At 38.8% G+C, this 24,810-nt stretch overlaps 1 long non-coding RNA gene across 1 annotated transcript in view; it reads left to right on the top strand.

The window, feature by feature from the left end:
* LOC134288344 (uncharacterized) overlaps positions 1 to 24,810 on the top strand; it is a 451,989-nt gene that overhangs the window by 213,413 nt on the left and 213,766 nt on the right. Inside the window, exon 3 of the long non-coding RNA XR_009997908.1 lies at positions 607 to 1,427. This is a non-coding gene — a long non-coding RNA (uncharacterized LOC134288344). The remainder of the gene's footprint in view (positions 1 to 606; positions 1,428 to 24,810) is intronic.

Below are 24,810 nucleotides of genomic sequence, written 5' to 3'. Positions count from 1 at the left end.
TTTTTTTCCAAAAACCTAGAATCAATCATCTTTTCATTCGTGAAAAAAATTGCACATTGGTCTACTGGGTCAAATGTAATGACGGTTGAAATGTCAGTATTTGGACCACCTTTTTTTAAAAAGGCCACCCTAATGCCGAAATAAAACCAAATAAGGGTCTAAAATTTTTTAGTAAAAATCATTCCCACCGAATTTGAGCAAGATCGGAACATTTTCGAGTCTGTTCTTTTTACTTGGAATGGAATGGCTGATTGATATGTATAATGTAATCTGATTCAAGCTGGATTTCATATAATTGAATACGCATTACAGAACATGTATAACATAAGGATTTTTTTTAATTCCTAATGTACTCATGGTTACGTATTGTTTGAGTTAAATCTTTCTTGCTTTGTTGTGATTTTAAATTGTAATTTGACCGTTAATACCTTTGCTTATCGTGAAGCAAATACATGGGGTGGGCATATACCTAAGAAATCAACTAAATTTCTACCCATGTCTTTAATAAATATAACCAGAAACATATGAACAAATCAACATACAGTTTTGCTTAAAATTGGGTTCTAATCCAGTCCTTCTATTCGCTTCTCATTTTCTTCCTTTAAGGTGTTCAATTCGACTACCAGCCAGCTCCAGCGGTTCGTCATTACTCCGCCCTGATCAAAGTTCATACCGGAGGAAACCTCGGAAAATGCAAACAATATGAGATGATTGCAAATTAAAACACTCCCAGCGAAACCCACTCGCGGTTTTTCACTCGTACATAGCCGAAGGCTACTAAAAGTCCAACAAACGAATAGCACAACGATACTGTTTTTTTTTCTATAACAAGTAACAGAAAGTGGTGGATGCAGCAAACAACAGCGACAGAGTTCAGTGAAAACGGAAAAGCCTTTAAGCGAAAAGAGTGGAAAATACACCGACTTTTCCGTTCGTCTACTAGTTAATATAACAGAGCGGAATTTTAATCTACGTTTGTTTTATGCATCTGTCCACAGCCACACCAGAAGGGGCAGACGGCAGCGTGCATTCTGAGAAGTGAAAAGTGGTGGAAACTGAGTGTAATGGTGCGATGCAGAAACACAAATAATAAGTTCGTAACGGTGGAATACAGAGAGTCGTGAAGTGCATCAGCATTGTGCTGCAAAGAATAATTGATCTGAATAGCGAGTGGGTTGGTGAGAGTGTTGGTTTATGGAAAATGAGATGTGAAAATTAATCTGGGGAGGTCCAAGTTACAAGTTTCAAAGAAAAAAAGCGAGATCAAAGCGAAAATGAAGTAAAGTGATAATGGAATCGTTCCACCTAGTTCAAGGAGTCCAAGATATCTTCATAACAGTAATGGATGTTTAAAATTGAAATGATAAAGCTGTCTGCTGCAGAATTACTCATAAACTAAAACACTATAAGGCTCGTCAAGATACAAGGTATTTATAATGAAATTTATACTACATTAAACAACTTATTAAAAATGATGGGAAAACTTTAGGCAAGGTTAATAAGAAGAATACTTAAATTTGGATTGTCAATTGGTGTAGCAAGTTCGCAGATAATAACTCTGAAAACGTTTACAAAGCACTAAACCAACAAACGAAATATGTTCCTATGGAGACTGAATCCAGAAAGAATAAAAGAGTGAAACAAAATTGTGCAGGTGCCAACGGTGCACATCCACAATCCGACAGCCCTTATGTTCAAGCATCACCACAGTCAGTGTCACACACCTCACATTCAACTAGATAAAGCGACTCTCGTTGGGGCAGGAAAACACACCAACCTGTTCCGATTTATTCTAGCGAGAGTTATTGGCACACTTCCGGTTCATTTGCAATGTGCACGAGGCTTGAAGTGCAGTCCGTGCGAGCGTCGATGCAGCATCATTGGCGGGAACGAGGAAAGACAAATAAATTTCTATCGGAAGGGTTGGTGCTCCACAGTGAGCGAAATCATGCGAAAAGGAACAATTTAAAATGTTCAGACTGTTTGCACAGCGCGAACGGTAGGTACTAGGTGTGAGCTTTCACTATAAAGGCTAGGGCTTCAGTTGATATGATGTAGAATATTAATTGTTTTCAGTATTTGCAGTAGTCAATAGTACATCAATTGCGTGGCTACAAAACAAGAGCATTTGAATCGTTCCGAAGTTCATATTTGTGTTTTGTGTGCGTTATGCACGTGGTAATTTCAACTTATATTTAAGTCGATTTTGTGCTGTGTAGGAGTAAAGGCAGATAGTATCTTCTTCTTCTTCTTCTTGGCGTAACGTCCTCACTGGGACAAAGCCTGCTTCTCAGCTTAGTGTTCTATGAGCACTTCCACAGTTATTAACTGAGAGCTTCCTCTGCCAATGAACATTTTGCATGTGTATATCGTGTGGCAGGCACGAAGATACTCTATGCCCAAGGAAGTCAAGGAAATTTCCTTTACGAAAAGATCCTGAACCGACCGGGAATCGAACCCGTCACCCTCAGCATGGTCATGCTGAATACCCGTGCGTTTACCGCCTCGACTATATGGGCCCATATATCATACCTAAATAAATAAGTAGCTGCTGAGTGAAATAGCAACTTCGATTGCTGGCTGGTCGTGTACAATGTCAAGGAAGTGGCACTAGTGGAATCTGTTTTTGCAAACGAATTGTAAATAAAACAACAAATTCTATCGACTTTTCTAATATACGTCTATCTGTTTGAATCATGTTAGGAATTGAAGGATAATATGTGTTCAACTGAATAAATTACCAGGTTTTTTTTTTCTTTGTGACATGCCTAGCTAGTTAACCAAACAATTTTAGTAAGTATGTATCCGGAACCAACTGGAATCTGAATGGGTATCCACATCCAGCTGTCTTACGAAGCACTTACTCGAACCTTGCAAGACATGCTTTGTCAGTAAATAGGAAACGACGCAAGAAATTCGCCTTCCATTCGTGTCTTGGTTTATTCTGCAAACGATTTCCTTTCTCGTCTACCAGAATCGTATAAGACAACAACTGCTAAACATGCTCCACTTTTCAGCGGTTCTCATCCGAGCTCCTTCATGCACCCTCATAATTAAATCTACAGCTTCCAACGTTTTCACTTGCTTGTTCAACAAGGATGTAATGTTCTCATGCTGGTAATTTCGAAGCAAGACATAATTTCGATAAGGCACGCACGTTCCATTCCTTCGGCTACGAAAGAGGTACCGACGACGACGACGTCTCCTGCTTCACTCGAAATTGAAGCAGCATCTAAGGTTTTGTTATCGAGGAGGTGTGAAAAAGAAAAACTTGAAAGCATTGGTTCCCTACAGAAGAGTTTATGTAGACTTGAAACAAAATTTGGGCATGATGCACCAATGTTTCAATGATACCAAATCAATATTTTTTGAGCGTGAGTGGTTTAGGGACAAAACATCGTTTGTGAAACGTCGATTGCGAAACGTCGAATGCCAAACGTCGAAAACGAGTAATCTGCACAAATAGTGAGTTTTTATTCCTTTAAAGGAAACCCATTCTTTCACATTGCAATCGTTGTTACAAGATACAAATAGTTTTGTAATTGTACAATGTGGTCGAACATTAAACATATTCGACCATGATCCGCATTTAAATTCACTAAGCAATCCAACATGGCCATATGTAATAACCGTTATACCATAGTGTAACGCAGTTATAACATGATTATCGAGTGGGCTAAAGGGTTTGAAGGATGATTATTGGGCAGCTATCGCCCACTTTCAGGCGAGCGTGTAGACCAGAAGTGCTTTATGAAGTCGAAAACTTAATTATTCTTATCTCAACTAGTGAAACGAGTTACGTTAGAGAGACCGTTCAACGTAATTCAGGTAATTTAATAGCTCCAAACTATAAAGCGTGCAATTATACTGATTACTCTCTCGCTAGGACCTTTTGTCTACGTATTGAACAGTACGTTCTGGTTGGCGCGTCTGAAGACCGCCATTGCACCCCGGTCAAGGTGTCTTCCATGGTCGCCAATACCCAATGGTCAGGGATTACAAAACATCTGGCCGGAGGCCATTCACATCAAAGAGGACTGTTCTCGGGCCGTGGCCCTAAATATCAAGGAGAATTCCCTTCGCGGTACGTCTCTCTCTCTCTTCTTGGCGTAACGTCCTCATTGGGACAAAGCCTGCATCTCAGCTTAGTGTTCTATGAGCATTTCCACAGTTATTAACTGAGAGCTTCCTCTGCCAATGACCATTTTGCATGCGTATATCGTGTGGCAGGTACGAAGATACTTAATGCCCAAGGAAGTCAAGGAAATTTCCTTTACGAAAAGATCCTGGACCGACCGGGAATCGAACCCGTCACCCTCAGCATGGTCATGCTGAATACCCGTGCGTTTACCGCCTCGGCTATATGGGCCGGCTATATCGCGGTACGTACGTATTTGAAATAGGGCGGCCTTGCCATCGTTAACCGGTATCCGAAGGGAGGGCCTATTCATCCGAAACAAATCATCGCTGATGAGGACCTTTTCTAACCGGAAAATCCGCATATAACCGGTCCTAACCGACGCAAACCGCTGTTAACAACACAACAGTAGTTTGGCCAAATAAATCGTGAAAATTGATTATAGAAGATTATTTGAATGACTGAGTGTCGTTTTTTGAACCCAGATGCCCGCCAGTAGCACGCCGATCCTGCGCCTACGTCCGAGTCTCACGCTGCTGAGTTGTTGTCGGACAGAACATTAGTTTCAACTTTTCGACGTTTTGTCCCTTCAGCATTTTGTCCTTTTGACGTTTTGGCATTCGACGTTTTGTCACTTATCCGATTTACAGAGAGAAGTTTCAAATAAATTGCCGAAGAGCCCTCAAAGAAAAAATGACCTAGGTAGTTCTTGTAAAAATGCGGTCGAATTTCTGAAAGAAACTGACTAGCTCAGTAGGGGAGCCTTCCTGAGACTCCCTGAAACAACACCTCAGGGTCGGCATGCTTCTCGACCGAGTTAATCGCGGGCAGGGAATCTTCACACTGCAGTACATAAAAACTCACGTCACGTTACATTTACACATTTATTTCTGGAATTTTCCGGCCTCTCCTTCTTCTAACACTTTTCGCTTTCCCACATTCTCATGCTCTAATCTAACCTGTCCTTTTCACTTCCTCGGGGCCGCTTCTTCTACTTTCCACCACCACACAGCGAAATCTTCCAGGTCTTCTACGATAACGACGAACACAGCTAGTGCGAGTGCCTGCGGGTTCTTCTGCGGCTTTACGGGGTGGCGAATCAGCGCAATGGCGACATTCACAGGCCCTTCTGGTCTTCTGACAGCTGAGAATGTTGACGGACTCGGTCAGTGGCGGAACTCTCTGGATCATCCCAACGTAGGGAGGAGGGGGCACATGAATTTCTACAGAACCGTAGTTCTGTCCAAAAACAGCGGGGCTCTGTTGTCCTTTCTTCGTCTCTCTTATTTTTTTCTTCCACTTCTTCACGTCCTCTCTTCAACAGAAGTAACAAAATAGTTGCGCATCAACCATTTCGGTTGGTGGTTCTTCTCGGACTCCTCAAGAATTATGCAGTGGAGTCCAAAAAAATCCGAATAAATCGTTATTGAAAATGCTAGAGAAATGGCTTTAAATTTATCAATGGAACTTCTTAACATTTCGTAACAATTTTAGCCTCAATAAAATCAATAACAATCACTAGGCAATTACTGAAGAAATTTTCAAAATTATTTCAAATTTTTTTTTGGAATACATTGTTAAGATGAATAAAATCTTAGAAAACTAAATGACGAAATGACTTAAGTGTATGCAGAACATGTTCCTGTTGAAATTGCCGAAGAAATACCTAGAGAATATTCAAAGTAGGTTCTGATGGAATTGTCGGAATAAATCCTTCGAAAATTATAAAAAAAAGTATCGTTGGATTGACAAACATACATCACCGAATTCCTTCTTGATATTGTTGCGGATACTTTAATAATATTTTGCAATTCCGCACTAAAAACTTGTTTTATACTTTTTTTTATCTGTATTAACGGGATGTTTAGCCCTAGGCTAGTTCATCTCGGGACCCACACTGTACTTCCCTTCCGAAGGAAGAACTCACATGTTGCGAGTTTGTCGGGAGTGGGATTCGATCCCAGGTCCTCGGCGTGATAGTCAAGTGTTCTAACCATCACACCAGGTCCGCTCCCCATTGTTTTATACTTGCCATTTTAGTAACACAACAGCCTGCTTTACTTCACTAAACTAATCAGTTGCATTAAGCCTCCCCCAAACCGACAAGACTGTCGCCAGCGACAGCAATTTTTCGGGTGAGTAAACATTTAAACCATAAAGCGCATTTTCAAAAGCCCAACTTTGAAAAACCAAACACCGCGAGTGTTAATTAATTGATTAAATTGTCAGCAAGATTCGATATTTACTTTTTGTAATTTGTGCTTTTGAAAATGCGAGATTCGGCTTCGAAGTACCTTCGCCTGAAAAATCGCTGTCGCGGTCGGAAATCACGTTTGTTTGGGGGAGCGGTTATGGTTCATAATGCTAATCATTTCGGTTGCGTTATGAACCATATTGTGATTGTTTGATTGACAACCAGAGTTTCCACAGTAAGACTTGGAAAATTGTGACGGTTATAGCACGGCTTGCTCGATCCTAATTTCATGCCTAGCATAATGGAGCACATGATACATGATGGGAATGATCATATCTCAGTGAATAGTTTTTGGCATTGCAAAAAAGTTGTATGCAACTCGTTGCATGCCGGGGCCCGTGGCGTAGTTGGTCACACGTCCGCTTCATATGCGGATGGTCATGGGTTTGATTCCCAGCCCCGGCACTTGCAATTTTTCGTCAGTTGCTCTTCACCGAGAGCGGCTGACATTGACCCTCTTCTGAGCCCCATGGCTCAAACGGACCCGGATTGGTACTCATAATGGACCCCCCAATCGGACTGGAAAGGAACAACGGCCACCTATCATCTTTGTGCTCATCATTCTACCATGTAGATTAGAAAACTGAAAGCAGCAGAAAAGCAACCAGTTCGATAATAGTAGTTTACGCAACAAGGTGCAGAATGAGGAGTTTTACAGCACGAGTCGTACATTTATCCAACGAGGCTTGCCGAGTTGAATAATTACGACGAGTGCTGTAAAAATCGAGTTCTGCACCGAGTTGCGTACAACGTTTTTTGCAAGTTCATAAATTTCCCGCTGAGGATAGTTTTAACACAACTTTTGCATCAAACTGCACACTGATGATCATAGATATGTTTAAGAAAATCTGATCATAGCAGGTTATACTGTGCAGTTGTCACAATTTTTCAAAACTGCGTCCAGCAATCATCAAGAAGTTGAGCAAAACTGAAAACAGTGCTGTAATGGTTCATTACGCAACGCAAATCAGTGCTGTAATGAACTATTACAGCACTGTTAGTTTGGTGTTGGAAAGTAGGCCTTTTCCTGTCAGATTTGCGTGAGGTAAAACAGCCTATTACGATGAGAAATTGCAAAAAGTATAATAGAATACATCTAGGCTCTGTGCAATACTGTAGGTACAGCTGTCAATTGAAATCGCTGACGTAGTGCCCTAGTGGACAATAGAGCTGTAAATTAGGTTAAGTGATTAAGAATAAAAAAAACTCGTTGCATAACTTGATCTTCATTTTGCACCTCGTTGCATAAATAACTATTTTCTATAGGTCATATTTTATGAATAACTAGTATTTTGTAAGTAAACCCGCACCATACAAGATCCCAAATGAAAAATGTCCGTAGAAATTACACACTCGCCAAAAATTAAACCATTTTTTTCAAAGACATGGACACCGTCCGATCATCATTTCATAATCAGCAAGATCCGACTGCGTATTGCTAGGATCCATCGACTGGAGGAAAAAATCGGGCGCCGGTTCAATACACGCCGACTGGAAGACGCTGCGGTGATAAGGTTCTTCGTCGAGGAGCTAGAGAACCGTGCTACGGATATTCCAGAAGGTGGAAGCGTAGAAGATCAATGGAGCGCCATCAAGAACGCCTTCATGGGCAAGAATAATTAGGGTGAACTACGCACCCGGTTAAAACAGTGGATCACAGATGATACCTGGAGGAAAATAGAGGAGCGAGAGAACGCCGCGATAGAGCGAGCGAAAACACGAGGAGCTAAAGCCGTAGCCCGTCAGCGCTATAAGGATATCGAAAAGGAATTGAAACGCTTATGTAGACGGGACAAAAGAGCGTGGGCGGACTCCCTAGCCGATGAATGCGAGAAAGCCGCAAACACCGTCCACGTCCGTCTCCTCTATGATGTTTCACGTCGTCACCTTAGTGGGACTATGATGAATGCTACGATGCCCGTGTAAGACACGTATGGACAGTTACCGACCGACACGACTGGTTCGCTGATTTGAGCACTTTGGTAACCATTTTTCAAGTGTCGGTCGCGCCATCAACATCCCAGCATGATCCGTCAAGGGTTCGACGAATAACAATAAATTAATAATTTTGCAACACATGGGAAATCGACGTCTTAGTAAAGGTACCCCAAAAGGGTGATCTGACTGTATGCGATAATTGGCGGGGCATCATGTTACTGTGTATCGTTCTCAAAGTCCTCTGCAAAGTGATCCTTAACCGGATACAGGAGAAGATTGACGCAACTCTCCGACGGCAGCAAGCAGGATTCCGTGCCGAACGATCCTGTATGGACCATGTTGTCAGGCCTCGTATCATTCTGGAGCAAATCAATGAATTCCAAGAGTCCTTCTACCTGGTGTTCATTGATTACGAAAAAGCGTTCGACCGTCTCAATCACGGAAACATGTGGGAAGCCCTCAGGCACAAGGATGTCCCTGAGAAAATCATCGGCCTCATTGAAGCACGGTTCAGGGAATTTTCGTGCAGAGTACTGCACAACAGTGTTTTGTCCGATCCCAACCGGGTCACTGCTGGAATGAGGCAAGAATGTACATGTGCTATCACCGCTACTGTTCCTCATCGTAATTGACAAGGTCATGGTAGGTGCGATTGGCCGTGAACCAAATCGTGGATTGCTGTGGCAGCCCATTACCCTGGAGCACCTAAATGACTTCGAATTGGCTGATGACGTTGGTCTCCTAGCTCAACGGCGCTCTGATGTGAAGAGTGAGCTCGATGATCTTACCAATCGCTCCTCAGCGGCAGGTCTTACCATCATCGCCAACAAGACTAAATCGTTGGATGTAAATACGGTCAACCCTTCCAGCTTGACGGTAGCTGGGCAATCAGTGGAGAATATTGAAAGCTTCCAATATCTTGGTAGCCAACTCGCGGCCGATGGCGGCACCAAGATCGACATAGGTACATATACAGATCAAGAAGGCGAAGGCTGCTTTTGCGAGTTTAAGAAATGCATGGAAAAACAACTAGATTAGTCGACGCATCAAAATCCGAATTCTCAACTCGAACGTGAAATCTGTGCTGCTATACGCCAGTGAAACCTGGTGTGTATCAGCGGAGAACACTTAACGGCTGTAGGTCTTCATCAATAGATACCTGTGGTATATAATTCTTGCAAGGTGGCCTCACAATTGGATCTCCTACGTGGAGCTCCATCGTCGATATCATCAAAAGCCTATAGCGACAGAAATTCGGGAGCGAAAGTGGAGGTGGGTCGGCCACACTCTACGCAGAGGCGCAAACGAAATCTGCAAGCAAGCGTTAGATTGGAACCCAGCCGGATATCACAGCAGAGGCAGACCCAAAGGCTAATAGCGGCGCAGCCTCAACAACGAAATCAAGCAAGTCGACAGAAATTTGACCTGGCCACAGGTTAAAGCGATGGCTGCCAATCGCCCACAAAAGAATTTTACCGATTTTGGCAACGTCCCAATTTTGCAAGATAAAATCCATCTCGTGTTGTCCAAATCGGCAAGAAACTGCATTTCAAAGATCTATTGGGATAACCCACTATTACACCCGTAGACTTCAAGATGTAAACTCAAGGACGGTTGTGATATGATGATCTGGCCACAACCGAAAAAAATATTGTTCATAATCTTGCCATTTTTTGTTTTCGGAGATCAAAATTTATAAAATTACGTTAGAAATACTGTATATTGACGTTTGGTATAAATCAGGTCCAAGGTTTTATGAATTTTCTTCGAGATTATAGCTCTCAAAAATACTATTTTGTTTCAACCCGTATCTGTAGTAAATATTTCTCATTCCTCAAGAAAGCCGTTCAATAACATTGAAATCATATAAATTGAATGAAAAACGGCTTAACTATAGGAAGTTGAAAAAATACCATTCCTAGTGTTTTAGGACATATCAGTATTTGTGTAACTATTTTACGCTATAGCAGCGGGAGTGCTAACCTGTCCCTCTCAAACACGTGGAACGCGCAAGACACAATGCTGCATGCCTTCCATTCTCCGGAGCAATTCTCTTCCAGGTAAGCACTTTAAGGCATTAAAGAATGTCTACTTTCTTTGCCGTCTGTCCTTTACGGTAGCTAGACTTCACCTCACCTCATGAAGAACATTGTTAGAATGTGCTATTTACACCAGCCCCTTTTCACGGGATTTAGATTGGACGACTCAGTCATACTTCCATGGTTGGTATACCTGTTCCCCATCCCCCATCACCTGACAAAATGGACCCCGGATGGTGTTAACATGAAAGAAATTTGAATCCTTTTTATCTGGATGGCTGCGAGCGACCGGATCGCCTTCGGGTGGGACCAGTGGAGTATGAGTGGTGCGAGATATTCGGGCATAAAGAAACCTTGGTCTGGTTTCGGTTTCTTATTGGCTTGTGGGTATTTTTGTGTGCTGTGGTTTTTCCACCGCCGCCGCTGGCTGACTTTGATGACGGAAAGAGGTAAATGTTGGGCTTCTTAGAATGTGATGCTGGTTTAATTTGATTTCACCTCCTTTAGCCGTTATTTATGTATACCCTGGAGCTAGTTGGGAAAATGAAATTCCCCGAAAAAAGATGTTTACCACCAGGGTTGACAAATGGCAATTCCAATGGATCCAATATGGTGAAACCCGTTGAGTGTTCTTTCGAATCATTTGTCGGAAAAACGTAAACGTTGTGATAGATAGGGAAAATGATACTTGAATTTGTAGCGTAGCTAATGTGGTCTTAAAGCACATTCACAGGGACAAGCTTAGGGCTAGAATTAAGACAAATAGAAAGATTATTTGCCTTATTATATTTTGAAAGAGCTAATATACAAACATAAAAAACAGTCTCTGTTCAAGTAGGGACATCATACAAGAAGAAGGAAGATTACTATCACTGTCATTTCAATATCATTTGCATGATGACATCCAATTCATTACATATTCGAAAGGTTTAAACCATATTTCAATTTGGTTCCGAGTAGGTCTTGTTTAACAGAAAATTCACAACAGAAGAAAGCACGCTTCCTCGTCCATGGGTAGATATCCATTAACATTCCTGAATATTTCTTGCATCCTCATTGCAAAGATGTGTGAAACCCGATGGTGACGAATGGAAATGATCCACCTCTTCTAATGGCCCTTCTAGAGCAACGAGTAACGAGGAAGTACATTTTCACACCAATACTGTGAATTCTCAGGTACACCACCCGTCATATGTATGGACTATTGAAATTCTGATGATCTGCAAAGATGTCTACTTGGAAAATGTTGGAAAACTGTTCGGCCGGGTTGTTCTCAATTTTATTTCACCAAAAATTAAGCATTGATGCGGTGTTTGTTTTGTTTCATATTTTTGTAAATTTTGTGAGAAGTGATCACGATAAGAAATATACCAGAATCGCTTTTTAACAGGATGAATTTGGAAGCTCAGGATTACTAATGGCACCCAGACCCTATTTGAACATGCTAAGGATTTGGAAATAGTCTAGGTAATGGTAGGCTTCGATTTTTTGTTTTCTGTTAGCTCATACTTACGGCCGGAAGTGTATAAATACATCCTCCATTTGCGATGTACTTGGACTAGGTTGAATGACGGCCTTGAAGATGCGGAAGATTAACAGTCATTGCGCTCCACCACGGCCATAATGCCTTCTTCTATTGTGTGGCATGTTTTTGCGAAAAGTGATACTTTCTACATGTCATTCTACGTGGTTGTTTGGGACAGCTCAATGTTGGGGTTAGATCTAGAATAGCGGATAGACGACGTGCTGCTCAACCTGCCGACGTGGAATCGAGTCTCATCTTCCACATAAAATCTAAAAGATTTAAACGGAATATTTGAAATTGTTTTTTTTTTTACAAATACAGTCCATTGTAGAGCGCACCATCTATAAGTACAAAACGAAGCGCGAAACTTTAAACGCGATTATCTCAAAATTGTCTTTTTAAAAAGTGTCTTTGCGGTGATCACGATATCTCGGAAAATATAACATGAATCCCAGCCAGAATTTTAAGAGAGGTTACCTCGGAGAAATTGTTGGATAAATTCCAAGAGGAATTCCTGGAGGAATCCTTGGGAAAATCTCTGAAGTTACCACATGAGGGTTTTTTTTGAAGAAAATCCCAGCAGACATTCTTGGGGAATATCCAAGTTGAATTAGAGTTTAAATCTTTTAGAAAACGTCTGTAAGAATTACAAGACGAACTACTCTAGAAGAATAACTGAAGGCATTCTTAGAGAAATCCTCGGAGAAAAGCCAAGAAGAACTTTTGAAGGAATCCATGGAGAAGTGTTTAGAAAATTCCTCTTAATATTTCTTCATAAATGCCTGATGGGAAAATCTTTATGAGATTGTTCCTCCAGAGGCTTCTTAAAATATTCCTATATTAATCCGTTATATGATTGCTCCAGGGAATCCCGAAGAATTCCAGCAAGTCCTCCTGGTGCATTCCACCAGAAATTCTTGAATAAATACCAGCAGCATTCCTGCAGAAATTATCCGCAAGAATTCATGAATAACACTAGTTTACAAAATAAAACGAAAGTCGTGAACTTCTGTCAACGACCAAAGTTTTTGAAGCATAATTTAGCGCTGATTTCGAAACCGTGCTTCAAAAAAATTTAAGTAGAACAGTATTTTTAGATTTAGCACAATATCGAGTTTTACTATTTCTTAAAATATGGAATTTAATAAAATTCAAATATCAACAAAACACCAATTTTAGATCATTTTTCATAAATCAAAAGCTAATAATAATACCATTTGATCATCTGAATGCAGGTTTTGCGTTGGATTGATAAAATTCAAGATATCGGTGAGTTTTTGGGATGATCTTCTAAAATTTAAACACAATTTCTAAAAATATATGAAGAAATGTATTTTTTTTTTCGATAAGAAAAAACAATTTAATAATTCTTTCTCAATGTTTATTTGACATATCATATGTAGGCGAGTTAGAGTTAAAAATTCAGCTCAATTGGAGCATTGATTACGGAGAATGAGATATATGAAGTGAGCGACTTTGCTTATAAATAGAACAAAAATCAATTTCAAATCATCAACCTTGTATGGAAAGTCGAAAAAAATTCCGCTCTACTGTATTTTTTTCCTTTGCGTTTTCGAATTCTGGGCAAAATGAGCATCAACTTACCGAGATCAAAAATACTGTAAACTAGAGTAATTATCAAGTGACTAACTAAGCTAGATTCTTAAATTAAAAAAAAAATGGTGGAATACTTGTAGCTTTGAGTATTTTTTGAGTACATCAAAAAATCTCAAATTTTGACTGTTTGTCAAACTATTATATGTGCATCGGTAAAGCCTCTATAATAAAAAAAAATATGTGCATCACTGGTACAAATTTGGGCTCGATTAATTAATCTTTCAAGAAGCTAGAACCGTTCCCGTAAAACACTATTTTTTAGACAAGCACTGTCATATCTCCGAAACCAGTGCACCGAATCGAATGAAATTTTGAACGTTTATCAGCTATATATTGATATTTCATGCGACATTACAAAAAGTAATTTTTTCTCACGACGAATAAAGTTATACCGGTTTGACATTTTCAATCATTTAGAGGATAAGTAAGTCAAATTTACAATATCACACAGAAATTACTAAATGTGTTCTTCCTGAAATCCAAATAGGCTCTAATATATCTAATAAGAAATATCTTGAGAACACAATTTTCTTTGGATGTCAAAACCAAAATTTAGTGCCACTGATGTAAAAAAATTACATTTTTTCGAGAAAAATCCAAAAGTGTCAATCTATGATAACTTTTTTAAATATTTAAAAAGTTCTTAGGTTTTGACAAGGGTTTTGACAACTTGTGTATCACTAATATATTGTCGTTAATAAAACAAACAAACAAACAAACTAATATATTGTTGATAAACATTCAAAATTTTATTCGATTCGATGCGCTTTCTTTAAAATTTAACATAGAATATAATTTATTGTGTATTTTCTATAATAAAAATCTAATTTGATCGCAAAGGCTCTAAATTAAAGAATAAGTCGTTCACAATTTTCTTCAAAAACATATATTTATGAAGACTTTACAACTTTGCAGGACATCAAATATATAAAAAAAAGAAAAAAAAGTTACGCTGAAAAACCCGTTTTAAAGCGATTCCGTTATGTTTTTTTTATGTACCTACATAGGAAGCATAACGGGATCGCGCGGTATTCTTGAAAAAATTTCAAATTGAAAACAACCACTTTAGAACGGGTTTTTTTAGTGTAACTTTTTTATATATTTGATGTTCTGCAAAGTTGTAAAGGCTTCATAAATATATGATTTTGAAGAAAATAGTAAACGACTTATTCTTTAATTTAGAGCCTTTGCTATCAAATTAGATTTATATTATAGAAAATACACAATAAATTATATTCTATGTTAAATTTTAAAGAAAGCGCAATACTGTCTTCCACAAAAATATGTAGTTTTGAAGTCTCTGCAACTTTGTAGAACATCAAGCATATTAAAAATATATATCAAGGAAGTTACACTGAAAAACACGATTTAAAGAGGTTCTTTTCAATTTGAAAAAATATTAAGAATACCACGCGATCCCGTCATGTTCCTTATGTGCTTCGATAGTGTATGAGTAACTGTTTGCGTGGTGCAAAAATTTAGCTGCTAATATCTGCTACTCTTAAAGTGGCAAGATTATGAAATTTGTACTAAAAAAGTTAAAAAAATGACCGTACTACCTTTGAATGGTGAGATAGAACTTTGCAGTCCTCAGAAAAGATATGCATTTTTACAGTATCTACAACTTTGCTGAACATTGTAAACCCGACAAAATTGAAACAAAAAAGTTATGTCGAAAAAACACTTTTTAAGCTAGTGTTACACTATATGCTTATATTGGTGCTCATAACTTTGTAAGTTTTGGAGATAGAATGTTCTCGTCTTCGACAAAGTTTCTCAAAATGGCTTAATCTACAATGTTTTCATAGAGGTCATTCGATTTTGACCACTAATTAATTTTTTTTTCTATCTTGGTGTATTACCACCTTAACCTAAAAAGTGTTACACCTCTAAAAAGTACTTAAAAACTATGAAACTCCTCCAAAGACACCAAATGGCTATAACCAATAGTTTTGCCGCAAAACCCAATGTCCCACTTTTTTTGAATTCGTCCCACTGTGTGTCGCTGCTAAAAACCATAGGAAGTTGACTTGCATTGATCGCTGGTCCTTAGAGTTCGACACGGTTGATAACCGAGCTCCAATCCTACCAACTACGAGATAGTGATCTGAGTCGATGTTGGGACCCCTAAAAGTTCTAACATCAATGACGTCCGAGAAGTGTCGACTATCTACCAGCACATGGTCGATTTGGTTGGGTATTACCCTACTGTATTTTCATACTCGTTTTAAACTGTTAACCACACATCATCATTGCGGAATTGACTTCTATACTGCGTACATACATAAGTCTCGAACCAAAAGCCTCGGTACACCATTTTAGTCGCAATCAATATATAACCATATGTCACCCACAAGTTCAGCTTTAATGCCGGACCACTGTTGTGTTTATGATATAGTTTCCCCAGAGCACACTGTCATCGCCTTTAACGAGCGGATTAAATTACGCATGAACACAGGAACGTAGGTAAAGAGCACCTAAAGGCTTTGTCACAGACAAGACGAAGCACCTTGAATGGTTCCCCAAAAAATCCATTGATACGATAACACTAGCATTTAGGTAGTATGCATGTTGATAATTCGTACAAAAAAAAAACGCCAAACTGCGAAGTAAACGTGACGTGCGCCTGATTTGTAAAATATGAAACCACAAGAATTCGGAACAATTGGCTGTTGTCGATAAAAATTTCCTCAGTATTACGTATGTTTGCCTGTGATTTAGTACTTGGTTGGCCACCGGAGCTTTCATCATCTGCTAGTCTTGAGACAGTTTCCGGAGCGTTAAAAACATATGAATTAATCTACATTACACAGATGATGTCTTCATAAAAGCGTTGTTAGGCGTCGTAGGCCGAAAATCCAGCGTAGTAAATCTTCCTCTGTTTTGTGGCTCTACGTTGCCACTGAAACTTGGCTTGACTCTCTACAACTTAATGAGTGTACATTAGACCTGTTCACTTTTTTAACCTACCCGTGTCACATCAAATTACACTAGTTTACAGCATTTTTGAACTCGGTAAGCTGATAATCATTTTTGGTGTAGAATCATGCCCTGAGTTCGAAAACGCGAAAGAAAAAAATTACAGTAGAGCGGAAATTTTTTCGACTTTCCATACAAGGTTGATGATTTGAAATCGATTTTTGTTCTATTTTTAAGCAAAGTCGCTCACTTCAAACATCTCATTCTCCGTAATCAATGCTCCGATTGAGCTGAAATTTTTACTGTAACTCGCCTACATATGATAAGTCAAATAAACGTCGAGAAAGAATTTTTAAGTTGTTTTTTTCTCATTAAAAAAATACATTTCTTCTAAAAATTTTGGGAATTTTGCTAAAATTTAAGAAGATCGTCCCTAAAAATCGCCGATATCTTGAATTTCATCAATCTGACGTAAAACCTGTATTCAGATGATCGAACGGTATTGTATTCAGCTTTCGATTTAGGGAAAAAGATTTAAAATTGGTTGAGCAAAAAGCAATATATTTGAATTTTAATAAATTACATATTTTGAAAAGTTGTAAAACTCGATATTGAGCTTAAACTCAAAAACTGTTCTACTTTAAATTTTTTGAAGGTCGGTTTCGAAATCAGCACTAAGTTGTGCTTCAAAAATTTTGGTCGTTGACAGAAGTTCACGACTTTCATTTTATTTTGTAAACTTGTGTTATCAATCCACATTGAAAAACAAGTCTTCAGTCCAAAAATGAGCCAAATTGATAAAGGTTTAGAGGTGTATCAAATCGGTTTTGTCTTTTTTCGAGCATTTTTACGAAAATATACTCCAATATCCAGAAAATTGCACCAAAAAGGTACCGAAATTGCCGTTTAAATATAGTTAGAACAATACTCTAACTTTTCCGAAGACACTACGGTGTATAAATTGCGTATTTCAAAGTTATTCAACAATTTTCGTTAAAAAATCACCAAAAAATACAACATTTTTACGATTTTTCATGTAAAAGTCTTGTGATTTTACATTGTTTTAGGTGACTAATTTTATGAGCTATTTCTCCTATGTGTTACGAACATTTCGTCCATACATCATTTTAGTGTAGAAATTCGTTTTCATTGACTAATTATCAAAAGTTCGTCACGTTGATACTAAAAATTGTACAGAGTTGCCAGCATAAAATAAAACAAAGTAACCCATGATTTAAACGTCATTACACTCTTTGTCTCATCTGCATCAGTTTAAATTTGGTGCAGTTGGTTGAGCATGAGATTGTGGATTCGAAGATTCAAGGTTCGAGTCCTGGAATAGCATTTTTTTTTTGCGTCTCGATCCTGCTATAAGTTGATGAAACTACGCACTGCATCTCATTGCAATTTGGCATCATAGCATTGTTTCGGAACCGTAGAGTGCATAGTAAGAATGAAGTTTCCCTTCATCGTGTAGTTGTGCTGATTTGTGGGTAGATAGATAAGAAGTAAGCTCCACCCACAGTTGTCTGTAAAATGTTGCATCCAGAAGCAGTTCCATCATCGTATTGAATTGTTTTAGCTAAGGTACACCGGGGCAAGTTGAAACGGGTGGGGCAAAATGAAACACGAAGTTTTGAAATAGATTTCAATATAATTTGGAAATTTTTCCTTCGCTAAAAGATTGTTTGAATCAAAAACTATGTGTTATGGCGATCAAACTGTAAATCATCATTAGAAAACATCATGTTAACCCGCTGTTTCATCTTGCCCCACCCGTTTCAACTTGCCCCGGTGTACCTTAAATTGATCATTATCAAACAGATGCTCAATATTTCGCCCAGCTGATATCGTCGACACGATTTATTGTCAATAAGTATAAACTAAATATCTAGCTAGTCCTGGAATGGGCTTAATTGGCAGGTCCCGATCATTATTCTTTGGGAGATTGCGTGTAAGTCATGGCAGATTCATAATCATAACTGCTACAAAGAAAGGAAAAAAAGTTTATCATGTATTTGAGCTTGAACCTGGGACCTTCTGATCCGCAAGCTTGAGCCTTACCATCCGCACCATTTCTGATACTTAAATCAAAAGACATTAGAATACGATGGCTTGACGTCTTAATCATGGGTAACTTTGTTCTCATTCGTGCTGGTAACTCTGTGCGATTTTTAGTATCAACGTGACATACTTTTGATAATTAGTCAATGAAAACGAATTCCTACACAAAAACGATGTATGGACGAAATGTTCGTTACACAAAGGAGTAATTGCTAATTAATTTAGTCACCTAAAACAATGTAAAATTACATGACTTTTATATGTAAAATCGTAAAAATATCGTGTTTTTTCGTGATTTTTTAACGAAAATTGTTGAATAACTTCGAAATACGCAATTTAAACACCGTAGTGTCTTCGGCAAAGTTGTAGAGTATTGTTCTAACTATATCTTAACGGTATCTCCGGCATCTTTTCGGAGTTCTGAGTAAATTTCTGTGAAAACGGCTAAAAAAACACAAAATCGATTTGATACACCTTTAAATCTTCATCAATTTGGCTCAATTTTGGACTGAAGACTTGGTTTTACATGTGGATTGATAATTTGATGTGTCACGGAGAATCGGAGAAAAAAAGTTTCAAAGTGAACAGGTCTAATGTATATGGCCTCCACTTTGGTACGTATATAGCAGTTTTGTGCAGTTTTTACGATTAAAAAGGTTCTTATATAGTAGTGTATAACACAAATTATACAGACCAAAATGTTTACTGGGCATCGCCTCTTTCGCATATTCAAATCCAAACAACTTATTGAGCACTTGCTTATTCATCATCAGAACGATTTCATTCATATCATCTTCCATTTGCTTCTGCATCTTTTCCTTTCTGGCTGCTTTTTGTTGAGCCGTCCTTCCTTCCAGCAGCGGCCGGGTGTAGTCTTCTTCTTCCGGGGTCTTTAGTAACGTATGTAACAGCAGTATTTTGTTCAGATGATGTTCTACACGCCATTTCCATGCCGGGAAATTGGCTTCGTTCCCATCGAATATACACAAACGATCTCCGCGGTTCAATGCTGCTACATATGGTAGCTCCCGCTCAATAGAGATACAGCCAGACCTTGCCGATGGCCGACTCCCATTTCTGCCTTCTCCGGTAACCCCAGAGGCATTTTCCTGCATCTTACTCATCTTCAAAGAGCGGCCTAAAGAAAACTTTTCGAATTTACTTGAAACTATACTTCACCAGTTAACTACTGGGCCCATAACCTGTTGGAATTTAAAACACAGTTAACAACGATTTTTTTTGGGAATTAAAATCTATTGGTTTCTATAGCCAGGTCATCACAATTCGTTATATTACATTATTGTAATCATAATATTATTACAGTATTCCAGTACACAGAAAAAATATTCATATAAAATTCAGCGAGAAATCATGTTTATGTGCATGCTAGAGTTAGTGCATATTTACATGAGATATCATGTAAAATTACGTTACAATCGTGCAAATTTCCGCTAATAGTCACGTAACCGGTTGGAGTCCATGATGGTTTACGCGATGGTTGGCGGAAATTCACACGATGGTAATGTAATTTTACATTATATCTCATGTAAAAGTGCACTAAATCTAGCATTCCCTTTATGTGCATGATTTCTCGCTGAATTTTAATTACATTTTTTTTCTGTGTAGCTCTGACATCACTTTCACCAATACGCTTTCGTGTTGGTTGGCAATAGTGGTTTCTGCTTGCATGTACGTATATGTTACATTACACGAACACAACTTGAGTTACTGGTAGAAAATAGTAAACAAAAATCTGCTGTTCCCGGCAAAATCAAACGGGCGTATTTTCAACCAGTAGATTTGCATTGGTGGTCGTGATATCTTGCCGCAAGAACTTAATAAAAGTTGTAGCATTCCACCCTCATGATGCAAGAATTGCATGCAAGTTCAGGGTGGGCATAACCAGAATGCCGTATGTCCAGCAAAACGTCAACTCATCAGTCATTATCCGAAGTGCTAATCTTTGTGATCACAGTGACTCCGCGATAATAGCGATCACCTCGCGAGTGCTTTCCGGACGTTTATTCCGTGTAATTCAACAAAACAACCTTCTAATAACCAAACAAATGTGCTGATAAATCAATATCATAACAACGCATCACAGCTTTCGAGGGGAACTTGGTTGCTCACTTTGCCAAGGGTATAACTTTTTTCACAGTCGTCGGATCACTTCGTAGTCTTCGACAAAGTTGTTTGGCATATAGTCACCTACAATAATACCAAACGGTTTATTTATTGAACGCTTACAGCGCCACCTAGCGGCAAAATTCGAAAACTTAAAATTTCTGCATACATTTGGGCAAGTTTTCCCATACAAACTTCAAGCGTTTTGAGCGCACCCTTAGGCTTAATTGATTTTGCTCAAATTTTGAACGTAGCTTCTGGTAGTTCAAAACAACTGATTTAGGAGGTAAGACTTGGCATTTTTCAAAATTTTTGTTTTTCATATAAGTGTGGGCCACCCTAATGAACCATTACAGCTCATTTTAGAAGTTGGACCTGAGAATATGGTACATGAAAAACTTGTGCGGCTAGACCAGTTCTGCAAGAAAGTCACGGAAAACCCGCTTTTTTTTCAAATATTCAAGGTAAATGTCACGGACTACCGATGAAAAATGCCAAATGATATTCACCGTAAATATCATTGGCATTTTTTGATGGTAGTCCGTGGTTTTCGTCGATAACGAGAAGTTTATTTTTAATAATATGTACCAAAAATACAAAAAAAATCTTTCACGCCCAAAATTAACAAAAATAACTTTAGAATTTTTCACTTTTTCCCCGCTCAACTTGTAACACTGGCAATGGCGCAATTTTTCTATTTTTCAGTCCCTCTTTTTCTTAACTTGTGGATTGGTCGTTAGTTTATTAAAGACTGCGTAGCCGAAAAACTGGGTCTCCAGTTAGCCTAATGGTTAAGGCTATGGATCGTCAATCCGAAGACGGCGGGTTCGATTCTCGTTCCGGTCGGGAAAATTTTCTCGACTCCCTGGGCATAGTGTATCAATGTATTTGCCTCACAATATACAATTTCATGCAATGGCAGGCAAAGAAAGCCCTTCAATTAATAACTGTGGAAGTGCTCAAAGAACACTAAGTTGAAGCGAGGCAGGCCAAGTCACAGTTGGGACGTAGAGCCATAAATAAGAAGAAGAAGAAGCCGAAAAACTTTAAATTAACCCTACAGTCGTTCAATTACCAGTAAAATGTTATTTATTCGTTACTTATTTTATTGAAGTTGCAAAAAGTATTCCAAATTACGTGGTTTGTCTCAAAGGAGCGGTCTATTAACCACATAGACCAATTTTGGCTACTCAGACCCCCTCCCCCCTCGTAGACTATTGTCCATACAAAAGTCCGCCAGACACAACATCCCCCCCTCCCCCTAAGAAGTTCATGTGGTTTATGATCGGCCCCATGCAAGGGTGGCGCAAGTTGCTCCTCATAGGCGTAGTCATTCTCCTTCTTTATTTTCATCCTCTATATAAATTGTAAACCATTCATCATCACTACTGAATTGTCGCGAAACAAAAACCTCTTTACGGTCACACTATTTTAGTCGAAATCAAGACAACTTGATTCTAACTTACCAGTCAGCTTTAATGCTGGACCGGGTGTTGTGTATATGATATAATTTCCCCAGAGCTCAGTGTCATCATCCTTAACGAGCGTATTAAATTACGAAGGAACGTAGGTGAAAATCACCTGAACGCTTTGTCATGGGCAAACAAACGTGACTTCTGGAACGGATCTCCAAAAAAAATCGCAGCTTATATTACACTATAGTGATTTGGTGAAAATGCGGCGCCAATTATGGTTTCGGCAAACCAAATGTCCTGTGGTTGTCAAATTTTGAACTTCATGACTGCTAAACAATTGTAAAAAAAAAATATTATGTTAGTATTATGTTAGTTTGTCTGTGGTATTGTATTTAGTTAGCAACCAGAGAAGTCATCTTCTGCCAGTCTTGAGTCCGTTTTCGGATCGTTAAAAACGTACACATGAATTGTACATTAGTAGAGATGATGTCTTGTCAGTCGAAAGTTCGGCATAGTTGTAAATGTGAGTTTTATTGTCATTAGTGTTAATTTTGCAATACAGTGGTCGCATTGCATTACAATAGACCTGTTAATGTTTAGAGACGAACCAGCCAAGGGCTGAAAGTCTCTCTAATAAAGACAAATCAATCAATCAATCTGTTAATGTTTTGCGGACTCACTGAAACAACCTATTTATTAAATTTGAATGCGATAAAAAATCGGTGATGATTTGATAGTACGTCAAATTGATACAGGTAGAATCAATGTTAACCCGGGAGCGGTCGCGTCGTGTACTGAGTACACGTACCATGAAAAAAGCACGATTAAGGTGAACAGCGGGAGCGTGGTGTTACTGAGGGTGGCCGAAGACGCGACTACTCGAGGGGGTTAAGACCGAAGAAACATCCTCAAATACTGTATAGTCTGGTATTTCAGCTTTATAGCAATGAAGAAAAATTCATGATGATTCCTACATTGGTGGCGACTTTTTTTATTTCGCCAAAACCCATTGCCGCTGTGCTTATTACCAACATATAAAACATTTGCTTGCTTCTCTCAGACGAGCTAGTTGAAGTCTAGCTCGTGGGACTAAATTATGTCTGTCACACCTTTCAGAAGCTGAAATCTGTAGACTTAGCACCACCGGGAGTTGTATGCTCGTGATATACATTAACACAACTCCCGGAGCATATTCTAGTCCGTGCCAAATTAAAGGTTTCAGCTGGAAAGGGTAACAAACATCTGGTTCTGTCCCTACAGCTGGGCTACGGCACCAGACCGGCATTTTGTTGCTTGCTAACACATCATCATCGGTTGGCTCACGTACTGCTTAGTCTGGCTCCCAGCAACCATACGATTACGAAGAAGCCGGCGATTACACTGAAATTTGTTCTTGTTATGGTGGTCCGGTGATTTGGTAGGGCAACATCATATCACTATGCAGCCACGTTATATGTAGTCGTCGTACTCGAGGGACAGTCTGACTCCGACGACCATTCATGCCTCTGCTGAATACATGTATCAGAATGGACCAACTACATGTTGAATGGAAAAAATGTCCCTGCGGGTCATTCTTTTGCACTACACCGGAGATTAGAGGGCTTGCCGGCTGGAAATGGGTGCTACCCCCTGGTTGGATGAAACCGCAATTTCAAACCAGACTCCAATTCACCACGACACTATACGTTGACTAGTCGAGGGGAGATTCGGGATAAACGCAGTAGTGATCCATCCAATTGATTAATAGGGTAAGAAATCAAGCTTTGAACTAGTCAAATTGTAATCTTAATTTGAACCGTTTCAAAATTCATCAAAACGACGTACTATTCAGGCAAATATTGTCCCGAAAAACATGTTAAACAGCTTTCCGTAATATAACCTGATAACATGGGCTTTAAAAGCATTGAAAAAAGCGTTTTTGTCATGGAAAACAGGCAATTGAAAAATCACTGTGATTTCACCCATTTCCCCCAAGAGAAAGCACATTTTCGGTGCACTCGTACAGCTCATGCATTGTATCACACGCAATATGCGAACACGTCAAATGAAAGCTTATTTATCGTATAATCGATCAACCGAATAATATTCCGCATTATTTGTTATAAAATTATCAAATTTTAGTGATTCTTACTTGGAGAATGTTATCTTAAGTTGAACCATTTGTAATCTAAATTTGAACTAGTAAACGGGGGTGAGCTTCTAGTGTTGGCCTGTAGATTGCGCTAGTGGTTGCTTTGTTTACTCTTGGGGGATGAAAAAATCCAAATTTTGTTTCCAAATTTCTAAAGAATTTCGAACATTCTGAGTTGAGATTCCACTGCCTAATGAAAAATAGGTATGAGAATTAGCAGATTCATGTGATTTTTCATTGTTTAGCATGGAATTGGCTGTTTTGTGAGTTGCTCGAGCTGCTGCCGCCAGTAGTTCAAATTAAGATTAAAATTGGTTCAAATTATGATTACGATGGTTCAAATTAAGATAAAAATCATTGTTGATGAAAAATCGAATATTTCAATGAAATTCGGTGCGAATACAAACTTTTTACCATTTAACAGAAAGCTTATACCCGTGGCATTCATGTACATACGATTTTGCCATAGTAAATTATTTCCATGTGGGAGAAAAAATCACTTCAAATTTGCACTGCTTCAGAAAGCCGCAATTTGGTTCAAATTTTGATTACCTACCCTAGTTGAAAAAATCCAAATTATTAATCAGTCTTTTAACCCTCTTATGGAATACCAGGGGTCCATTTGGATCCCAGGCAACTTTTGAGT

Source organism: Aedes albopictus, chromosome 2 (genome assembly GCF_035046485.1).
Source record: "Aedes albopictus strain Foshan chromosome 2, AalbF5, whole genome shotgun sequence".
Classification (NCBI taxonomy): domain Eukaryota; kingdom Metazoa; phylum Arthropoda; class Insecta; order Diptera; family Culicidae; genus Aedes; species Aedes albopictus.
This window is presented reverse-complemented; position numbering and strand designations above follow the sequence as displayed.